At 38.1% G+C, this 22496-nt stretch overlaps 1 long non-coding RNA gene across 2 annotated transcripts in view; it reads left to right on the top strand.

The window, feature by feature from the left end:
• LOC101906757 (uncharacterized) overlaps positions 1-22496 on the top strand; it is a 49701-nt gene that overhangs the window by 20682 nt on the left and 6523 nt on the right. For both annotated transcript variants that reach the window (XR_003033412.2, XR_009493482.1), the window contains exon 4: positions 18773-18862. This is a non-coding gene — a long non-coding RNA (uncharacterized lncRNA). The remainder of the gene's footprint in view (positions 1-18772; positions 18863-22496) is intronic.

Here is a 22496-nt window from a genome sequence, read left to right as displayed (position 1 = left end):
TTGGAAAATACCATGGACAGAAAGGCTGGTGGGTTACAGTCTGTAAGGATCACAAAGAGTCGGACATGACTGAGCAACTGAGCACACACATATGTCAATTATATCTCAGTAAAACTGGATGAAAATAAAAGAAACTGCCGAAGTGTTTTCCAAAGAAATTGTATCATTTTACATTCCCAGCAGCAAGGAATAAGAGTTCCAGTTGTCCTGCATCCTTGGCAATATTTTTAATGCCTTTGTCTTTTAATTTAGCCATTCTGATAGATTCATGGTGATGTCTTATGATTTTAATTTGTATTTCTCTCATGACTAGTAATCGGAGAAGGCAATGGCAACCCACTCCAGTACTCTTGCCTGGAAAATCCCACGGACGGAGGAGCCTGGTAGGCTCCAGTCCACAGGGTTGCAAAGAGTCGGACACGACTGAGCGACTTCACTTTCACTTTTCACTTTCATGCATTGGAAAAGGAAATGGTAACCCACTCCAGTGTTCTTGCCTGGAGAATCCTAGGGACGGCGGAGCCTGGTGGGCTGCTGTCTATGGGGTCACACAGAGTTGGACACGACTGAAGTGACTTAGCAGCAGCAGGAGCATGACTAGTAATACTGAGCATCCTTCAGTTCAGTTCAGTTCAGTCACTCAGTCCTGTTCGACTCTTTGCGACCCCATGGACTGCAGCACCCCAGGCCTCCCTGTCCATCACCAACTCCCTGAGTTTACTCAAACTCATGTCCATTGAGTTGGTGATGCCATCCAACCATCTCATCCTCTGTGGTCCCCTTCTCCTCCCACCTTCAATCTTTCCCAGCATCAAGGTCTTTTCAAATGAGTCAATTCTTTGCATCAGGTGGCCAAAGTATTGGAGTTTCAGCTTCAGCATCAGTCCTTCCAATGAATATTCAGGACTGATTTCCTTTAGGATGAACTGGTTGGATCTCCTTGCTATCCAAGGAACTCTCAAGAGTCTTCTCCAATATCACAGTTCAAAAGCATCAATTCTTCAGCGCTCAGCTTTCTTTATAGTTCAACTCTCACATCTATACATGACTACTGGAAAACTATAGCTTTGACTAGATGGACCTTTGTTGGCAAAGTAATGTCTCTGCTTTTTAATATGTTATCTATGTTGGTCATAACTTTTCTTCCAAGGAGCAAGCATCTTTTAATTTCATGGCTGCAGTCACAGTCTGCAGTGATTTTGGAGCCCCCCAAAAATAAAGTCTGTCACTGTTTCCATTGTTTCCCCATCTATTTGCCATGAAGTGATGGGACCAGATGCCATGATCTTAGTTTTCTGAATGTTGAGCTTTAAGCCAACTTTTTCACTCTCCTCTTTAAATTTCATCAAGAGGCTTTTTAGTTCCTCTTCACTTTCTGCCATAAGGGTGGTGTCATCTGCATATCTGTGGTTATTGATATTTCTCCAGGCAGTCTTGATTCCAGCTTGTGCTTCCTCCAGCCTAGCGTTTCTCATGATGTACTGTGCATATAAGTTAAATAATCAGGGTGACAATATACAGCCTGGACGTACTCCTTTCCCGATTTGGAACCAGTCTGTTGTTCCATGTCCAGTTCTAACTGTTGCTTCTCGACTTGTATACAGATGTCTCAGGAGGCAGGTCAGGTGGTCTGGTATTCCCATCTCTTGAAGAATTTTCTACAGTTTTCTATGATCGACACAGTCAAAGGATTTGACATAGTCAAAAGAGCAGAAGTTGATGTTTTTCTGGAACTCTCTTGCTCTATCAATGATCCAACAGATGTTGGCAATTTGATCTCTGGGTTCTCTGTCTTTTCTAAATCCAGCTTGAACATCTGGAAGTTCATGATTCACATAATGTTGAAGCCTGGCTTGGAGAATTTTGAGCATTACTTTGCTAGCTTGTGAGAGATTTACTTTGCTAGTGTGTCACATGTTTATTTCCTATCTAAATGACTGAAATGTCTCCTCTAATATTTATTTTTAATTGGGTTGATGGTTTTCTCATTACTGAATTTTGACATTCTTTTTGTATTCTGAAAGGAAGTCTTATATCACATGTGTGCTTTGCAAATATTTTCTCCAAAATCTGTTCCTTGTTTTCTCATTCCATTAACCAAATCTTTTGAAAAACAGAGGTTTTAAATTTTGATGAAATGACAATTTACTGATTTTTATCAACTGTACACTAGGAGTGATATCTAAAAAATTTTGATAACCCAAGTTCATTAACTTTGTCTATGTTTTCTTCTAGAAACTTTTATAGTTTTAGTTGTTAAATTTTGGTTTATGATCCTTCCTTTGAATTAAATTTTGTAATGGGGCAAGGGATTGAAATTCTAGTTTCGTTTGTGATTTTGTATGTAGACATCCAGTTGTTCCACTACTATTTGTTGAAAAACCATTTTCTATCCACTTTGAACTTTTCTCCATCTCCACCTTTGTAAAATATCCGTTGTCAATATATGTGTGGGTTTATTTCTGAACTATTTATATTCTATTTTATTCATCTGTTTGTCTATCTTAGGTCAAAACCACACTGTTTTGATTGCTGTAGTTCTATAAGTTTTGAAATTACATTTTTTTTAACCCTTCAAGTTTGCTCTTCTCTTTCAAAGTTGCTTGCATTTCTATGCGAATTTTAGAATCAACTTGTAAATTTCTTTTTAAAAAAGCCTGCTGGGGCTTTCTAGGAATGCATTGATTCTACAGATATATTGGGGAAGAATTGGCTTCCTTACAAAATTTAGTCCTTCAATTCATGAAAAAGGTATCTCTCTCCATTTATTTAGGTCTTTTCTAATTTTTCTCAATAATGGTTTCTGTTTTCAGTTTAAAGGTTTCACTTCTTTTGTCAGATCTGTTCCTAAAGGCTTTATAGTTTTTGGTCTACTATAAATGGTATTGATATTTTAAAAAAATTTAGCTTCCTGTAGTTCATTGCAAGTATATAAAAATACAACTGATTTTTATTTATTGGTCTTATATCTTGCAACTTGGCTAAACTCACTTATGAGTTCTGGTAGCTTTTTTATAAATTCTATTGAATTTTCAACATAAGCAATCACATCTTCTGCAAATAAAGACAGTTTTGCTTAATCATTGGCAATCTGGATGTATTTCATTTCTCTTTCCTGCAGGCTTAAAGTAAAGTAAAGTATTAGTCACTCAGTCATGTCTGACTCTTTGTGACCCAGTGGACTGTAGCCATCAGGCTCCTCTGTCCATTGAATTCTCCATGCAAGAATACTGTAGTGGGTTGCCATTTCCTTCTCTAGGGGATCTTCCTGACTCAGGGATTGAACTCAGGTCTCCTGCATTGCAGGCAGATTCTTTACCATCTGAGCCACTAGTGAAACCCAGTACAAGCTAAAACCATTAGTAATACTGTTGAACAGAAGTGGCTTGAGAGAGAATTCCCTAGTGATCCAGTGGTTAGGACTCCATGCTTTCACTGCCATGGGCTGAGGCTCAATCTCTAGTTGGGGAAACTAAGATCCCATAAGCCCCATAGTGCAGTCAAAAAAAAAAAAACAGGCTACAGAGTGTTGGATTTTGTCAACTTCCTGATTTCAGAATTTAGCAGAAAGCTATAATGAAAATTGTGTAGTACTCTCATAAAAATAAACCAGAAGTGAACCAATCACTTATGGTCTATTTATTTATTAGCCATGCACATGGCTTTCAGGATCTTAGTTCCTCAACCAGGGCTCAAACCTAGTACCTGGCAGTGAAAGCCCCTAATGCCAACCACTGGCCCTGTTCAACTGATTTTTGACAAAAGAAGTTTTCAATGGAAAATAGTAGTCATTTCAACAAATAGCACTGAGTCAACTAGGTATACACATGAAAAGGAAGCTGGATTCTCTAGTTGACATCATATTTCAATACAACAGTTAACTCAAAATGGACCAAAGACCTAAATGGAGAAACTAAACCTATAAAACCCTTAGAAGAAACATAGGTGTAAATATTCCAAACTTTGGATTCTTATGTATAACAACAACAAAAATAAACCTCATTATAATTAAACATGATGTCCTCATGCTTCGGAGGACATTATCAAGAAAGTGTTTGTAAATGGTGTATCTGATAAGGGTCTAGTATCCTGAATATATATATAAAAAAACTCTTACAACTCAGCAATAAAAGACAGATAATCCAATATAAAAAGGGGCAAAGGATTTGAATAAACATTTCTCAGAAGAAGATCTGAAAATGACCAATAAGCACATGAAAAGATGCTCAGTATCACTAGACATTAAAGAAATGCAAATCATAACCACAATGAGATACCACTTCACACTCACTATGATGGCTATAATCAAGAAGACAGAAAATAACAAGTTTTGACAAGGATGTAGAGAAATTGGAACCCTTTTACATAGCTGGTAGGAATATAAAATGGTACACCTGCTTTGGAAGACAGTTTGGTAGTTTTTAAAAAAGCTGAACACAGTTTCTATGTGATGCTACAATTTCACTGTTAGTTATATACTCAAGAGGATTAAAAATATATGTTCTCACAAAAACTGGCACATGAATATTCATGCCACTATTGTTCATAATAGTCAAAAGATGGAAACAGCCCGAATGCCTATCAGCTTACAAATAGATAAATAAAATATGTTGCATCCTTACAATATATTATTTAGCCAGAAGAAATGAAAAGCTGTTTTATGTTATAACATGAACCTTAAACATTGTGCTGAGTGAAAGAAACCTGTCACAAAAAAGGTTACATGTTGTATGATTCCATTTACATTAAATGTCCAGAACAGGCAAATCCACAGAGTCAAAAGTACATTAGTGGTTCCCAGGGGGTTGGAGGAGGGGGATGGAGAGTGACTGGTTGTACAACTTTGTGAATATACTGATAGCCACTGAACCATACACTTTGAAGGGTTATGATACATGAATTATATATCAATTTTTTAAAAAAGAATTTTTGTGTAGTGAATAGCCATGACAAAAAGGTAGTATTTTCCTCCTGAGATGACTGCCCATTATAAGGTGACAAATTTAGAATTCCTCTCTTATCATGTACCCTATTGCATGGGCAGGTATTTTCCCAGCTCTCTCTGCATCACCCTATGGGAATTGGGACCCAAGGAACTGGTAGAAATGCAGATACTCTAGCAAATGGTATTGTTGGTATTATTAAACTGCCACTTGTCTTTGACCCTGGAGTCTTTTGCCAGCATCTATGAAACTGTGTCTAACTAACTTGTTAACTTGTATGTAGGGTAAAATCTCAGATTTTTTAAGGTTCTGGACGGGGACCATAAAATTAATTTAGTTCAGCTTTCTTATTTTACATATTACAAAGCTAAATTACATAGCTATGTATTTATTTCAAGAAAGCCAAGAAAGAAGAAGTCAATAGGAAGAAAAAATTGGTTTCTTTATGGAATGGGTTTATCAGACCTTGACAACTATGTCCTTAATTTGTGAGCATTTGTCATGCCATATTTCTTCTTATTTGGTAGATTCATATTAAAGTACCATTTTAAATGTATGACTCCAAAGAGGATTCTCTGACCTTTCCTTAGTGTTATTTGCTGACCTAAAACCTTTTTCTTCCACCTGTAATAGCATCTTTGAAGGAGAAAAGAGATCTATAATGAAGATTCACTGGTGTAAATAGAGATTTGTGATCAATTTATCCTTGGCTATCAGGAAAACTGTGGTGGTATCAAAAATAATCTAAAATGCATTTGATTCTTGAAGTGTATCATAATTTCATGATAACTTTTATAAGATGGATATCTGCTAATTTATATAGTTCTTGATAATAAGTTGGGTTATTTCACTACTTCTGTACCCTCGTTCTTATATGTCATCAGGGATTGTTCTAGTTCTTGGCAAACAATTCATGTATTAGTTTGTTTTTCTTTTAAACTGTCCTTGGATTTCAGAGTTCTTATATATATAGCCTTGTGTTCAATGATGGCTTAGTTTATAATATCTTATCAAAACTGATTTTTAATTTGTATAACACACTCTGCAAGGTCATGACCATCATATTATGACAAAATTTAGCATATTTTTGCTGAGTTTTTTTACATATATAAACAGTATTTTATAAAGTTTTTTTTTTTTTAAAATAAGTACATGCCCTAAGACTTAACGCAAAAAATTAATATATGAATAAATTGTCTTAAAAATAATAAGCTTTACTACTTTATGCAATAGTATTAATAAGGCAGTATTCTAGAATTTAATATATTCTTTTATCTTGGTTGGGTCACAGTGAGTCTAGCTGAATTTGCTCCTTTAATGTTGCATTTTCTCTGTAATAATATTTAGCACATTTTATTGTACTTGCTTGTTTATATTGATTCCCTTCCTCCAGACTGCAAACTATTCAAGAACAAGCTATGTGTTTGTCTTTTCAGCTCTAGAACCTGTGCCAGTGTCTGGAACAGAGTAGGCATCCAGAAATGAATATTGATCCCCCAGGCAGATCATACGTTTAGAAAGGTAGCTCACAGTCAACTAGATTTTACCAAAAAGCCAATTAGATGATATATATTTACAGGGAGCTTTCTATATATTCCCTGGTGGTTCAGACGGTAAAGCATCTGCCTACAATGCAGGAGATCCATGTTCAATCCCTGGGTCAGGAAGATCTCCTAGAGAAGGAAATGGCAACCCACTCCAGTACTCTTGCCTGGAAAATCCCATGGATGGAGGAGCCTGGTAGGCTACAGTCCATGGGGTCGCAAAGAGTTGGACACGACTGAGCTACTTCACTTTCTTTCTATATATTAATATATATGGAAACCTGAAATAATCACTGTTAATGGGCTGAATTGTATACTCCCAAAATTCATACACTGAAGTCTTTTTTTTTTTTTTTAATTGAAGTATAGTTGATTTATAATATTGTGTTAGTTTCTGGTATACAGCAAAGTGATTTCATTATATACATACATATATTCTTTTTCATATTATATTCCATTATGGTTTATTATAAGATACTGAATATGGTTCCCTGTGCTATACAGTAAGACCTTGTTGTTTATCTATTTTATGCATAGTAGTTTATATCTGCTAATCCCAAATTCCTAATTTATCCCTCCCCTACTCCCTTTCCCCTTTGGTAACCATAAGTTTGTTTTCCATGTCTGTGAGTCTGTTTCTGTTTCATAAATAAGTCCATTTGTGTCATCATATATTGAAGTCTTAATCCCTGGTATCTCAGACTATACACTGTATTTGAAGATAAGGTCTTCAAAGAGATAGGTAAGATGAAATGAAGTCATTAGGGTGGGTCCTAGTGCAATATGATCCATGCTCCTATAAGAAGAGATTATTAGGACAGAGAGACACACAAAGGGAAAGCCATGTGAAGACACAGAGAGAAGATGGCTATACTCCAGCTAAGCAGAGAGGCCTGAGAAGAAACCAACCCTATGGTTGCTTTGATCTCAGATATCTAGCCTCCAGAATTGTGAGAAATAAATTTCCTTTTAAACCACCAGTTAGTGGCACTTTGTTAAAGCAGCCCTAGAAAAGACTAAAATAGCTGGCAAACTAACATAGTAACTAAAAGATTGGTTTGGTAAGTATGGAATTTTAAAAAAGAAAGAAATCTCATGGTCCTGTGAGAATATTTATATACACTACATTAGAATTTCTTTTCCTCTACAGAAAATACACAATAGTAACCCAGTGTTTTTCTCTTGTATCTTTCCTTTACACAAATTTGCACACACACTGACATGCCTTATGCTTTCTCTAATAAGGTTTCATGGTTCTTTTTTTCTTTTTTTAAACAACGTAATCCCTCAGTTCCTGGATGGAATCACAGTAGAAGTAACAGTTAATTTCCCGTCACACGTCTTATATTCTCTAAAGCAGCTTCTAACTTCTGGGTAACTAGGGGATATCATCTGCTTCTCCTGCCTTACTAACTTACTAGCACCGTACATGAACCAGGAAATGTATCTTAGAAAACTATGAATGATAAATGGAATTAGTGGATCCACAAAGAGAAAAGTTAGTTTTCTTATGAAATCTTATTTTTCTTCAGGTTTAATTTCAGAAATAGAATTAACTTAATTTTATCACAGGAAAGGGCCATGTATAGTAGTCTTTTCAAAGAAGACAACTGTTTTATGATGTGATTTGTTTTCCAGAAAAATTACAAAGAATGAATAGTTACAGCTTTCCTCAAAGCAAAGTAATGTTACAATCTTCTGAAGTTAGTGTATTTCCAGCAAGATATACTCAACTCTGGAAACTCATGTAGGTAGCTGCTTTGACAAAATAACAAAACCCATTAGCTAATTTCTCAGTCGAATAATATTTCTAGCCATAGCAGAATATTGATAGTCCATCAAATTTAGTTTGAGAGTACATCCCTGGGATTCTATAAGGACACAAATTAATTCTCAAGAGTAATCTATTTCACAAGGAACTTCAAATTATGTATTTTCTAACATATAGTTATTTTTTTTATGGAGACACAGATAGAAATATTTTCTAATGAAACAGTACACAGTGGCTAGACTTCAGATTTCCTCTTTTCAGGATAAGAATTAGGGGAAACATGGAAATTTTTATCCCTGGAATTATTGATCAAATGAAAAATTAAGCATTAAGTGACTTCAGGTAAGATGAATTCACTAGGAAGAGCTGAGTATAAAGTGCCAGAGAACTAGCTGAAATGTGAAAACAAAATCAGGAGAATTCATGAGTGTGTTATTTTTATTGGCTGGTGTTATTGTGTTAAGGACCACATTCAATCAACCAAATCAACTGTTGATTCTGTTTCCATCAAGATGTCTATATGTGCTTCCTGATTGACTTAGGACCAGCTCAGAGGAAAACTGCTCTACTCTTAGTCTTGTATGGCTCATTTTTCCTTTCTAATGATGGAAAACAGATGGAGTCATTATACTTTTGCAAAATTTCCCTATTCCCCTTTTTCCCACTAGGCCTTCCTGCTAAAACTGGCAAGAAGAGAGAAGCAAATTGAAGATAGCCGTACTTAGATTTAATCAACCCCAAAGCCTTTTATTTCCATTCCACTTTAGCTGAATGTTCCCAGGGTCACAGCCTAGTTTGTACAGAATTTAACACTCAAACCATTTACTTCAGAATCACTTATAAAGAACTTGTTTAAAATGTAGATTCCTCATGGACCCCACCCCAATGATTCTGATTCAGTAGGTCTAAGGTGGAACCCATAACATTCAATTTGATAAAGCCCTCTGTGATTTTTTTTAAGAATACTTAAATATATGTATATATGTGTATATATTTGGCTGTGCAGGGTCTCAGTTGTGGCACTCAGGATCTTCAGTTTTTGTTGCAACATGAGAACTCTTAACTGGGGCATATGGGATCCAGTTCCCCAACCAGGGATTGAACCTGGGCCCCTTGCAGTAGAAGCATGGAGTCTTAGCCACTGGACTACCAAGGAAGTCCCCACTCTGTGATTCCTATGCAAGTGAATTGCTGACCACACTTTGAGGAACACAGCTATGAACAGCTGTGTATCAAAGTGTGGGATTGTTGAGAGAACTCTCATTTGAAGTCCTCTGTTTTCCTTGTAAAATAGGTGAGTTTGTCTTCTTTCTTGACTGTCATCCCATTAGTTCAGTTCAGTTCAGTCCCTCAGTCATGTCCGACTCTTTGCGACCCCATGGACTGCAGCATGCCAGACTTGCTTCCCTGTCAATCACCAACTCCCAGAGCTTATTCAAACTCATGTCCATCAAGTCAATGATGCCATCCAACCATCTCATCCTCTGTCATCCCCTTTTCCTCCTGCCTTCAATCTTTCCCAGCATTAAGGGCTTTTCCAATGAGTCAGTTCTTCCCATCAGGTGGCCAAAGTACTGGAGCTTCAGCTTCAGCATCAGTCCTTCCAATGAATATTCAGGACTGATTTCCTTTAGGATGAACTGGTTGGATCTCCTTGCAGTCTAAGGGACTCTCAAGAGTCTTCTCCAGCTCATCCCATTGGCACACTCCTATACATCCATCAGTATCAAAACCAAAGTAAAACTCTTTGTAAATTCTCCCTACCCAGTTGATCAATCTTGAGTCACTAGGGTACCCCATGCATGTCTTGATTGTGGTACTTATAATACATGGTAACAACTGCTTCTGTCTCCTTAAATCTTGGTGTTTCTTGGGTTCTGTTGTTTTTCTTCCTCTTTCCTTACTCTTTACACCTTCCCTGGGCAGCACTTACATCCACATTCATGGATGCAGCTGCTGCTGCTAAGTTGCTTCAGTCGTGTCCGACTCTGTGCGACCCCATAGACGGCAGCCCACCAGGCTCCCCCATCCCTCGGATTCTCCAGGCAAGAACACTTGAGTGGGTTGCCATTTCCTTCTCCAATGCATTAAAGTGAAAAGTGAAAGGGAAGTCCCTCAGTCATGTCCGACTTTTAGTGACCCCATGGACTACAGCCTACCAGGCTCCTCCATCCATGGGATTTTCCAGGCAAGAGTACTGGAGTGGGGTGCCATTGCCTTCTCTGATGGATGCAGCTATAACCCATTAATTGGATGATTTTCAAATCAGTAACTCTAGCTTACATATCTCTGAATCTCCAGATCCAAACTTCCATTGGTCTACTGGGCATCTTTACGTGACTGTTTATAGATATCCCATATCTCAGTGTCAAAAACTGAATTTATTTTCTTTGTGTCCCCAGTGTCTTTCCCAAACCTGCTCCTCCTCTTCTGTTCTTCTGAAAGGCACCAACATGTACTCAGTTTTTGAAAGCAGAAATTAAGCAATCATTCTCATTCCTTCCTCCCTCCTCCCTTCATTCAATATTGTTAGACCTTCTTCTGAGATATTTCTCAAATTTCTATTCTCCGTTCCCCCACTGCTACTACATTGGATAAAATCCAGTTTATTATAGTATTTGGTAGTTTGGGTAGAGCCAAGAGTAAATAAAGGTATTGGAAAAAAGTAAATAAGTATACATTGATTCTTCAGAAAAAAAGTCTTCCATGTTTATTCCATTCCTAAAGATGTTGAAAAGATAATTAGAAAGAGGGAAGTATAGAGTAATATGTTAGCCAAATCCTTGTCTTTCAAAGCACAGAGAAAATAAATGATGTTCAAGATTAATAAGCTAGGGCTTCCCCAGTGGCTCACCAGTAAAGAATCCACCTGTAGTGCAGGAGACACGAATTCCATCCCTGGGTCAGGAAGATCCTCTGGAGGAGGGCATGGCAGCCCACTTCAGTATTCTTGCCTGGAGAATTCCATGGAGTTCTGGTGGGCTACAGTCCATGGGGTCACACAACCAAAGTGACTGAGCATTCACACATGCAAGATCACTAAATTAAAAAATGGCAGAGAAATATATTTAAAATATCACAAGGATAAAATGAGCCAAACCCAGAATGTGGGAAATTCCTTGGCACAAGGGACCTGGATTATTTTTTAAAATGAGTATTAATAATTAATATTAATATTAATAATCCAATAGTCCCTTGGACAGCAAGGAGATCAAACCAGTCAATCCTAAAGGAAATCAACCCTGAATACTCATTGGGAGGACTGATGCTGAAGCTGAATCTCCAGTGTTTTGGCCACTTGATTCGAACAGCCGACTCATTGGAAAAGACCCTGATGCTGGGAAAGACTGAAAACAGAAGGAGAAGAGAGCAACAGAGGATGAGATGGTTGGATGGCATCACTGATTAAATGGGCATGAACTTGAGCAAAGTCTGAGAGATGGTGAGGGACAGAGATCCCTGGCATGCCGCAGTCCATGGGATCTCAAGTAGTCAGACATGACTTAGTGACTGAACAACAACATGGGAAAATCTATAACAGATCTATTATAGATTTTAGAGATTTAAGAAACATGTCAGATTAGTGCAATATGCTGATTTTGTTTAGATATTAATTTAAATAGAAGGTATTTGGGGGACAGTTGGGGAGATTTGAACTGAATGTTATTAAGTGATTATGATAAAGTTATTAGAATTATGTTTGTAAAAATTCTCCTCAACCTTGTGAAAATACATACCAAAGTATTTATGAGTAAAAAGATATTATGTCAAAGATTTGCTTTAAAATACCCCTGGTCAAACCATATACAAAAATTAACTCTAAATGGATCATAGAGTTAAATATGAAAACCTAAAACTATGAAAATGCTAGAAGAAAACATAGGAAATATATTTTAAATCTTGACTTTGCCAAAGATTTCTTAGCTATAATACTCAAACACAGTACATAAAACAACAAACTGATAATTGGACTTCATCAACATTAAAAACTTATGCTATCTATATGATACTGTTAGGAGGCTAAAAGGACAAACCAAGGGCTAGGAGAAAATCTTTGCAAAACATATATTTGATAAATGTTGTTAAAGAGTCTGCCTGCAATGTGGGAGACCGAGGTTCAGTCCCTGCTGGAGAAGGAAATGGAAACCCACTTGAGTATACTTGCCTGGAAAATTCCATGGACAGAAGAGCCTGGTGGGCTACAGTCCATGAGGTCATAAAGAGTGGGACATGACTGAGTGACTAACACTTTCACTTTTATATAGAGAGTATATAAAGCACTCCTAAATTTCAATAATAAGTAAACAAACTGATAATAAAATGAGTATGAGAAAAGAGCATAGCAGGTCTTGTTGCTTACATGTCACACATCTCCAAGAGAACTTAGAGTCATTACTGAGTTTTGGACACCCTCTGAATGTTTTTTTATATTAACGATTGAGAATTTTATTGTGTATACCTGGAACAATGGATCATGTTATACTATCTTGTCCAGATTGTTTTGCACTAACATCAAGTTGATCATGCACATGTGACTTCATTGTTGGGGTCCTGAGTTCTGGTTGCTATAGCTGGTTGCATAGCAGTATATGTCCACATGCCCAGCTCTCCATAAAAGCCTTGGACTTTGAGTCTTTAATGGGCTTCCCTGCACAGAGAGTTTTCACAGATGTCCCTGTAGTTCACAGCCAGAGAAAAAGTATGTCCCATGGGACTCCAGATGGAAAAGAACTTAGAAAGCCTATACCTAGTCACTCTGGACTCCACCCAGTAGATATTCTTATTCCTGTTGCTCATGCTCTATAAACTCTTTCTGTGACAGATGTTAGCCATGTGTAAAACCTACTGCTGAGTCCTGTGAGTTCTAGTAAATTAGCAAATGTGAGGGTGCTCTCAAGACATTTGAGATGATAGGAAAATAATTTGAATAGAAACTTCACCAAAGAAATATAAGAGTGGCTAGTAAGTACATTCAGAGCTGCATAATGATATTAGTGATCTGGGAAATGCAAAATAAACCACAATGAGATATTGTTTTGTACCTTTTGGAATGGTTGAAACTAAAAAGATTGATCATACATAACAAGTACGGGGGAAATTGAAACTCTCATACACTGAATGTGTAAATATGAAATGGTACAGCCGTTTTGGGAAAACAGTTGGGCAGTTTCTTGAAGTTCTACACATGCCTACCACACAATTCAACCATCCCACTCATATATATATATATATATATATATATATATTTACCCAAGGGAAAAGAAAGCATGTGTTCATACAAAGACTTATACATGAATGTTCATTACAGCTTTATTTGTAATATGTCAAAACTGGAAACAATCCAAATGTCCTTCAAGAAGTGAATGGATGAACTAATAGTTGTATATTAATCTGTTCAATAGATAGCTATTCAAAGCAACCAAAATAAAAGAACTATGGATCCACACAATATGGATAAATCTCAAAATAATTATACTTCATGGAAGAAGTCAGATAAAAAGAGTATATACCATATGATTCCATTTATTTAGAACTCTAGAAAATGTCAACTATAGTGTCAAAAACTGATACTGGTTTCCAGTTTGGGGAAGGGGTATGGGAAGAGGCATGTTTCCCAGGTGGCTCAGCGGTAAAGAATCTGTTGCCAATACAAGAGATACTGGAGACAGGGGTTCTTCCCTGGGTCGGGAAGATCCCCTGGAGGGAGAAATGATAACCTACTCCACAATTCTTGCCTGGACTATCCCATGGACAGAGAGGCCTGGCAGGCTATAGTCCACGGGGTTGCAAAGAGTTTGACGCAACTGAGACGCAGAGGATATGAGAAAACCTTTTTGGGTAAGGGATGTGTTCATTACATTGACTGTGGGATGATTTCATAGGTGTATGCATATTTTGAAACTTGGCAAATTGTACACTTTGAAATATGTGCAATTCATTGTATGCCAATTATGTAAAAATATAAAACTAATAAATGCCATTTAGGAAAATGGTGGCCCAGCACTACAAATTTTACCTTGTTGTCTTGTGTTCCCAGCAATCTAAATTGTTTCCTTTGCAAACAACAAAGCAAAGGCACAGTTTCCAGGCACTGACCAAGGAACAGAGAAGCTGTATATTGGAGCTGAAAGTTACACTTGACCCCTGCCCCACCGACTGGTTAGCTAAGGAGATAAAACCTGAAATTATAAGAAATTCTAGGGAACAAGCAGAAAGAAAAGTCCTGGATGAAGCAACTTTGGCAAAATGTTCATAATTTGTGTAGCTGAATAATGGGTATATGGGACTTTTTAAAACAAAATGTGTCATTAATTTTGAGTTAACAGAAGAACTGTTATGAGTTAATAGAACTAAAGCCCAAAACATTCAGAATTGGTTGCCTATTGGTAATGGAACCGTGGGGAAAGGGGTAGTCATTTTTTACTGATTAAATTTGTACGTAGTTTGTATATTGCTTTGTTAAAAATAAAAACAATTTTGCAAAAACTCAACATCAGACCTGTGTAAAAAAAGTTTTCTTCTTCCCTTATGTGAAGTCACTAAGTTGTTTAACTCAGTTAATGATTCATGCAGTAAATTTAGCCATTTTGATGATTACTTGATTTTTGAAAGCTGAAATTTTTTTTAAAGTTCTGATTTATTCTTATTTGTACAGTTTTGGTAGAAGAAAAGGATTATAAATTTGGAGGTTATAAATACTCAGATATTTGAATGCTGTTAGGTTTTATTTAAGAATATATAATTTTGGCAAGGCTTTATGAGATGAGAAGGATTATTGACATGCTGCGTTTATATATATATATGTAATTCTTGTACTTCCAGTTGAGAGGTATTTTAATTATATTCTATATCACTATTATCCTTCTTTGCATGATGGGAAGAAAATTTCAGGAACTTCATGTTTCCTCCTCTCATCACTTGACTTTGGGGGAATCTTTGACCACCATAAAGGAGAATTTTGAAAGATATATATTTTTTACATATTTTATAATATGTTTTAAAAATCTATACATTTGAGAAATTTGGGGTTATGAGAATTCAGAAAAAGGGTTCTGAATTCATAGTGAATTTAAAACAATTGCTCCTAATGGTACCCTAGTTGACTAAAGGAATTAGCTATTGATAAAGCTAAGAAATTAAGAACACAGGAAATGCCTTATTGGGTCAAATCAGTGACTCTCCAAGATATCAAAGGATATTTTGGTGGAATTACCTTGCACTTCATTACAAAGCAATAACCTCAAAATATTTTTTAAAACACCCTGAATATCCTAAAATGTCCTTTCATATATTATTAGGGATCTACAATCAGTGAACTTCCTAAATTTTCCTTTCACCTATTTATACTAGAGTCTGTGCAGCAGAGTTAAGGGTACAAACTGCAGTCAAACAACCCTAGGTTGGAATCTTAGATCTTGAACAAGTAATTTTCTCTGAGCCTCAGTCTCATCTTCTGTAAAATGGGGGTAACTGAAGCACCTACTTCACAAGTTTATTGTGAGTATGCAATGAGAAAATTCATGTAAATCATTGAGCTTAAGGCCTGACTATCAATACATATTAAGTCCTGTTACTTTGTATTTTCAGCCTACACATTTTCTTGGTGTTAGTAATCAGGTTCATTCTATTTATTAAAAGAGAAATCAAGACTTCCCTGGTGGTCCAGTGGTTAAGACTTTGTGCTGCGAATGCAGAGGGGTGCAGGTTTGATACCTGATCAGGGAACTAAGATCCCACATGCTGTGTGGTGCAACCAAAAGATTAAAAAAAGAGAGAGAAATTCATTTTTACAATAAAGGCTGGGCTTTGAAAAGGTGAAATAGCCAGTCATCTACATGGTTTGATTTTAAGAGTATCAGGAAGATTCCAACCTCTTCATTTCCCCTCCCTGCACATAAATACAGCATACTCTATCAAGAAAGCTCCATTTCCTTATTGACTGTGATGAAAATTCAGATGTCACCAGGATGTACATTCAAACCATAGATTGAAGACAGGTGAAATTTAAAAAATTAAAAAACAAAACAAAAACAGATATCCACAAAAGGAATGATTAAATGAAGAATCGACGGGTTTTGATTTCCTGGGGAGAGACAAGGACAGGCACTGAATTCAGGAGGAAATTGGGGCAAGAGGTGTTAGGAACTACTAGAGAAATGAAACTCTCCAGAACATTATGGTTAGGGAAACTATTTAGTGGAGTGCATTTTTCCCCAAGATAAGAATCACCTGGCTCATTTGTTAGACAAAGGGACTCACAGGCCCTTGCCCTGGAATGTGGTAAATATAGGGTGGGGTTAAGGAATCTGAAGGGTTAATGAACACTCAGGGGATTCTTAAGACCTGAAAAGTTTGAGAAAAGCTGGAGAGCTTAGGAGGCCAGGTTTTGAAATCAGAACACTTGGACTCAAATCCTAGCTCCTGTCCTTAAGGATGAATGATCATGAAGTTATAGGAGGCCAGGTTTTGAAATCAGAACACTTGGACTCAAATCCTAACTCCTGTCCTTAAGGATGAATGATCATGAAGTTAGTTAACCACCTTCAACCTTAGTTTCCATCTCCATAAAATGTTTGGGGATTAAATTAATTAATTAAATAAATTAATGTGTACAAGACATTTATCTCACAGTAGACACTGAAAAAAATAATTGGCATTTTTATTTTCAAGTGTCTTTCATTTCAGTTCACTTATTCTTATATATGAATCCTTAGAGTCTCCTGGGCAAAGTACCAAAGTGGTCAATGATTTTCTAGAACTTTTTGTTTGCTTTCTAACATGTCCTTATCTTTGAAGCCAGAGTTGGAGAAATTAGCATTGTTATTGTGATCAGCTGTTCTGGGTCACCTTTTATATCTTTATGCCTTATCATGTAAATTAGGCATTCAGAATGTCAGAATTTCTATTCAAACCCTTTTCCATAGACACTGATGTCACCTGTCCCTGGCAAGTTGATTTGCCTCAGAGTTACAAGGTTTTCAGACTTTAGCCTTCTCTCTGAGTTCCACCTTGAAAAAACCCAGTAACACTCGACTTTGAGTTACAGTTTAAGCAAGGCTTTGAAAGCTCTTCAGACATTGACTTCCAGTTTAGAAGGAGCAGAGTGTCAGAGAAACAGAAATGAAAAGACAGAGGAAGACAATGCAGGGAAAACGTTAAACACATATCAACAGTAAAAAGGGCAAGACCATGAAAAAAGAGACAGAAAGAGACAGGCTGACAGTGCCAGATAGAGGAAGGGGAAGGGTGAGGAGACCCAGAGAGAAACAAAGATTGAGAAAGCAGCATAGACAGAGCTAGAGGTGGGGACAGAGACAGACAAGCACGGAGAGAAAGAGATCAAGACATGGTCTGGGAGGAAAGCTCTATTATTAATAAAAGTAGCTTTCTATGGAAATTTCCCTAGAAGTTGAAAAAGGAAAAATCCATTTAACACAATTTTAAAGTAATTACTATGGGAAAGGCACTACTTGGAAATTGTGGTGGATATACAAGCTTTTCAGTTACTGGGTTGGAGAAGGGTGTGTACCACAGAAGTGTTGCAGGAAGGCGGACCCCTTCCAGGGCCCGAAACTGAGCTCTTGTCTAACACTCAGAAATGAATTGTCCAAGGAGACACATGTGCTGACAAAGCAAGAGACTTTATTGGGGAAGGGCACCCGGGTGGAGAGCAGTAGGGTAAGGTAACCCAGGAGAACTGCTCTACAGCATGGCTCGCAGTCTCGGGTTTTATGGTGATGGGATTAGTTTCTGGGTGGTCTTTGGCCAATCATTCTAATTCAGAGTCTTTCCTGGTGGCGCAGGCATCGCTCAGCCAAGATGGATACTAGCAAGAGGGATTCTGGGAAGTGGACGGACATGCGATGTCTCTAGACCTTTCCCAAACTCTTTCAGTTGGTGGTGGCTTATTAGTTCCATATTCCTTATCAGGATCTCCTGTCATAAAACAACTCATGCAAATGGTTACTATGGTGCCTGGCCAGGGTGGGCAGTTTCAATCAGTGTGCTTCCCCTAACAGAAGGTGATAAGCAACATTAAGAAATAAATGTTTCTTAGTTCAGAGAAGGAAAGAATGGTTTCAATTAGGGGCTGGAGGAGGAAGCCTTGAAGCTGGACCCTGATGTCTGAATAAGGGTTTAACAGGTGGAGGGGAAATAAATTTTCAAACAATAAGAAGGGCATTGGTAAAAACTTTGAGCAAGGTAAGGAAGAGATGTGTTCAGAAAAAAAGGAATGGTATGATTTGGCTATAATTCAAGTTACAAGTAAAGGAGTACTGGGAGAAAACTAAAAAAGCATTTTTTATTGCAGGAAGAGGGGTTGAAGATAAGATTGAGGAGCAACTGAGGGTTTCTGGGACAGGGGAGTAACAAGTTTGTGAGTGGGAAGCATTAGAAGAACAGGAACTGGAAGCCAGGTAGTGAAGATAGGAAGGATACTGTTGCTATTGTGCGTTCCAAGGCATAAGTCCTATCAGCTATCTCCTGAACATCCCTTCCTCTCTCTTTTACAGTGTCCTAGTTATTACTGCTTGGATCAGTAATGGTCCAAAGTCTTGACTGAAGGAAGAAAATAAAGTCAAGGGAGAAACTGAAGACAACCTGTAAGTTTCTAATAGAATGATAATGTTATTACTGTTACTAAGTCCAAGCTCACTCTGCTCACCACATGACAGGCCAGTGAATCTGAGAGATGAAATGTTGAGGCAAGGAATACAACTTGATTCAGAAAGCCAGCTAACTGAGAAGGTGGCAGACTAATGTCTTAAAGAAACCATCTTGTTGGGGTCTGAATGCCAGGTTATTTTATAGAGCCAGAGAGAAAGAAGCAAAGAGAAACTAAAGTCAAAAGGCAGAATAGAGAGAGAGACAGTGAGGAAGTAAAATGAAAAGGGTCTTCAGTCTTGCAAAACATCTCTAGGAAGGGCCAGTGTTTGGAAGGAGTGTGTTAATCTCTTCTTTTTTGTAGCCATTCACAGGTGGGCAGGGTCATATTATCTCTCTGTGAGCTGAACAAAGGCACTTTAACAGGCAGAGGAGCAGGGTCCTTTGAGGCAGGCCATTATGTATGATTATAGTAAGAATAGTAACAAAAACCAAGTCAAAGAAACATTTCCATCAGGGAGTCAGAATTGGTTCTTCTCTGCAACATTACCAGAAATTGGTTTGGAGGAGATAGGTTTAGTTTTTGGTATGCAGTGTTAACAGATGAAAAATGTCACCTGCCAGATCAGTAAACAAAGGGTGTTGCCATCATCAAGACAGTAGTCACTGCAGCAACCCTGACTGTGCACCCAGAGGGGATTCAGGCTAGAGAAGAGCGGGATACTGGCCCTTGATAGTTAAGGTGCATATGAAAGGAATGATTTCAGTGAGCCCAGACTCTTGCATCTTCCCATACCTAGAAACCTGCTAAATTCATCAACAAGATGTCTGGTTTTCTTTAATTCACAGTAATATTTTGATGTCCTGACTACCTGGATTTTCTTGCCAAACTCCTATATGTCCTGACTCCTCCCTTACCTTGTTGGAGCAGGGCCTCAGAGCTATCTGAGAGTCTATCTTCTGGGCCTAAGTTCTCAGAAAATCTGCCCAATAACACATAATTCTCAACTTTTAGGTTGTGCATTTGACATTAGAGATGCTAGTGTGATTTTTATAAGATGTCCAGGAGGTGATGTGGACATTTGAAGAGTTTGCTGCTCTGAATCCTGGAAATAGAATATGATGTATTCCAGGAGGTGGAATGAAATAGTCTCTGTGGGAAGAGTTCTTATATGTTTCTTTTTAGCCCTGAGATTCTTTTCAGTTAGACTCTAGGACCCTGTGTTAAGGGTTCGTGACTCTCAGTAGTAGATTGAAATTAGTTTCACTCTTCTATATGATTGTCTTCTACCCCTAAGACACCCTTCCAGACCCAGAGGAAAAAGAGAGAGGGAATTAATAAACAGTTATATGCTATAGGAAGTAGGATGGAATGAAGTGTTCTCTTTTTCCAGATGAGCATGGCACCTGCCTGCCTAGGTGGGTTACTCCAGCTGATAAGCACAGAGTAACAGCAGATGGTATGAAAATACAGGTGACAAAATGAGCTGGCTTTGTGTTGATTCATGGTGTCCTATTTTGCTCCTCCAACTAGGGAGAAGATATTCTGCTGATTTTTACAGAACTGATAGGACTAGCTCAAATAGCTGAGGACAGAACCCTACTGTCTCTATGTGGGTACTTGCTTCTTCCTTAAGAATGCCTTAGACCTCAGCCCTCAATGATGTGGGGCGGGAGGGTGATTTGCTGTGAATAGAAAGGGGGTGAGGTCAGATGCAGAAACACATCGCTATCTCAGGACCTGTCATCATGTGCCTCTCCTTGTGATATATCTTAGGTCCCTCCTTTCTTTCATGGTATTACAAAAGTTTGCCTCCCTCCATCCCCAAAGCCCACAGTGCTGCAACCACATCCAGAGTAAAATATCCCTTAAGCACTTAAAAAAATGTGTAGCTTTGTCCTTAAAACATGTAGATTTCAATAATGAGGAATGGGTACCTGGGTTTTCTGTATATGCGTGTATGCTAAATCGCTTCAGTCGTGTCTGACTTGACAGCCCCATGGACTGTAGCCTGCCAGGCTCCTCTATCCATGGGATTTCCCAGACAAGAATACTGGAGTGAGTTGTTATGCCCTCCTCCAGGGGATCTTCCTTACCCAGGGATCAAACCCATATCTCTTGCACTGGCAGGCATGTTGTTTACCACTAGCGCCACCTGGAAGATCCCCTTGGTCTTCTGTAAGTAACCTCTTTCACTCTGCTAGCTGCTGCATACCTTGAAGCAATTGATCTAGTGCAGTGAATCTCACTGACAAAATACATCTGAATAACCTAGTTCAGTTCAGTTCAGCCGCTCAGTTGTGTCTGACTCTTTGCAACCCCATGGACTGCAGCACACCAGGCCTCCTTGTCCATCATGAACTCCTGGAGTTTACTCAAACTCATGTCCATTGAGTCAGTGATGCCATCCAACCATCTCATCCTCTGTCATCCCCTTCTCCCACCTTCAATCTTTCCCAGCCTCAGGGTCTTTTCTAAGGAGTCAGTTCTTTGCATCAGGTGGCCAAAGTATTGGAGTTTCAGCTTCAACATCAGTCCCTCCAATGAACTCTCAGGACTGATCTCCTTTAGGATGGACTGGTTGGATCTCCTTGCAGTCCAAGGGACTCTCAAGAGTCTTCTCCAACACCACAGTTCAATAGCATCAATTCTTTGGCACTCAGCTTTCTTTATAGTCCAACTCTCACATCCATACAGGACTACTGGAAAAACCATAGCTTTGACTAGATGGGCATTTGTTGGCAAAATAATGTCTCTGCTTTTTAATATGCTATCTAGGTTGGTCATTAACTTTTCTTCCAAGGAGTAACAGTCTTTTAATTTCATGGCTGCAGTCAGCATCTGCAGTGATTTTGGAGCCAAAAGAAAATAAAGTCAACCACTCTTTCCCCATCTATTTGCCATCAAGTGATGGGACCTGATGCCATGATCTTAGTTTTCTGAATGTTGAGCTTTAAGCCAATTTTTTCACTCTCCTCTTTCACTTTCATCAAGAGACTCTTTAGTTCTTCACTTTCTGCCATTAAGGGTGGTGTCATCTGCATATCTGAGGATATTTCTTCCGGCAATCTTGATTCCAGCTTATGCTTCATCCAGCCCAGCATTTCTCATGATGTACTCTGCATGGAAGTTAAATAAGCAGGGTGACAATAAACAGCCTTGACATACTCCTTTCCCTATTTGGAACCAGGGAATAACCTAGGGGAGCCCTTTAAACATACAGATGCCCAGGCCCATCTTGTGGTTATAATTCCTTTGGTTTGGGAGGTAGGACCCAGAGCTATGTATGCTTTACAAGTTTCCTGAGTGATCCTCATTTACATGAAATGTGTTATCAGAAAATTAAATTATTTCCATCTTGCCCTTTGACAACACTAGCTGGGGCCTACTGGCCTCATGTCCCATTCCCTAGTTGTATTAGCATCATCAATTTAGTGAGCATAAGTTTCACAAAGGGAAAGATATTAAAATGTGTATTCTCAACCCCCATCCTATAACTACTTAATCAGAATCTCTGAGAACAGGATGCTAGAATTGGCAGTTTTACAAACACCACAGTTACATATAGTGCACTAGTCTGCAAATCTAGTGCACTAGTCTGCAAATCACACTTTGAGAACTACTGATCTGAG

The sequence above is a fragment of the Bos taurus genome, chromosome X, assembly GCF_002263795.3.
Source record: "Bos taurus isolate L1 Dominette 01449 registration number 42190680 breed Hereford chromosome X, ARS-UCD2.0, whole genome shotgun sequence".
Lineage (NCBI taxonomy): Eukaryota > Metazoa > Chordata > Mammalia > Artiodactyla > Bovidae > Bos > Bos taurus.
The sequence above is the reverse complement of the archived record's forward strand: the minus strand, read 5'-3'. Positions and strand labels throughout refer to the sequence as shown.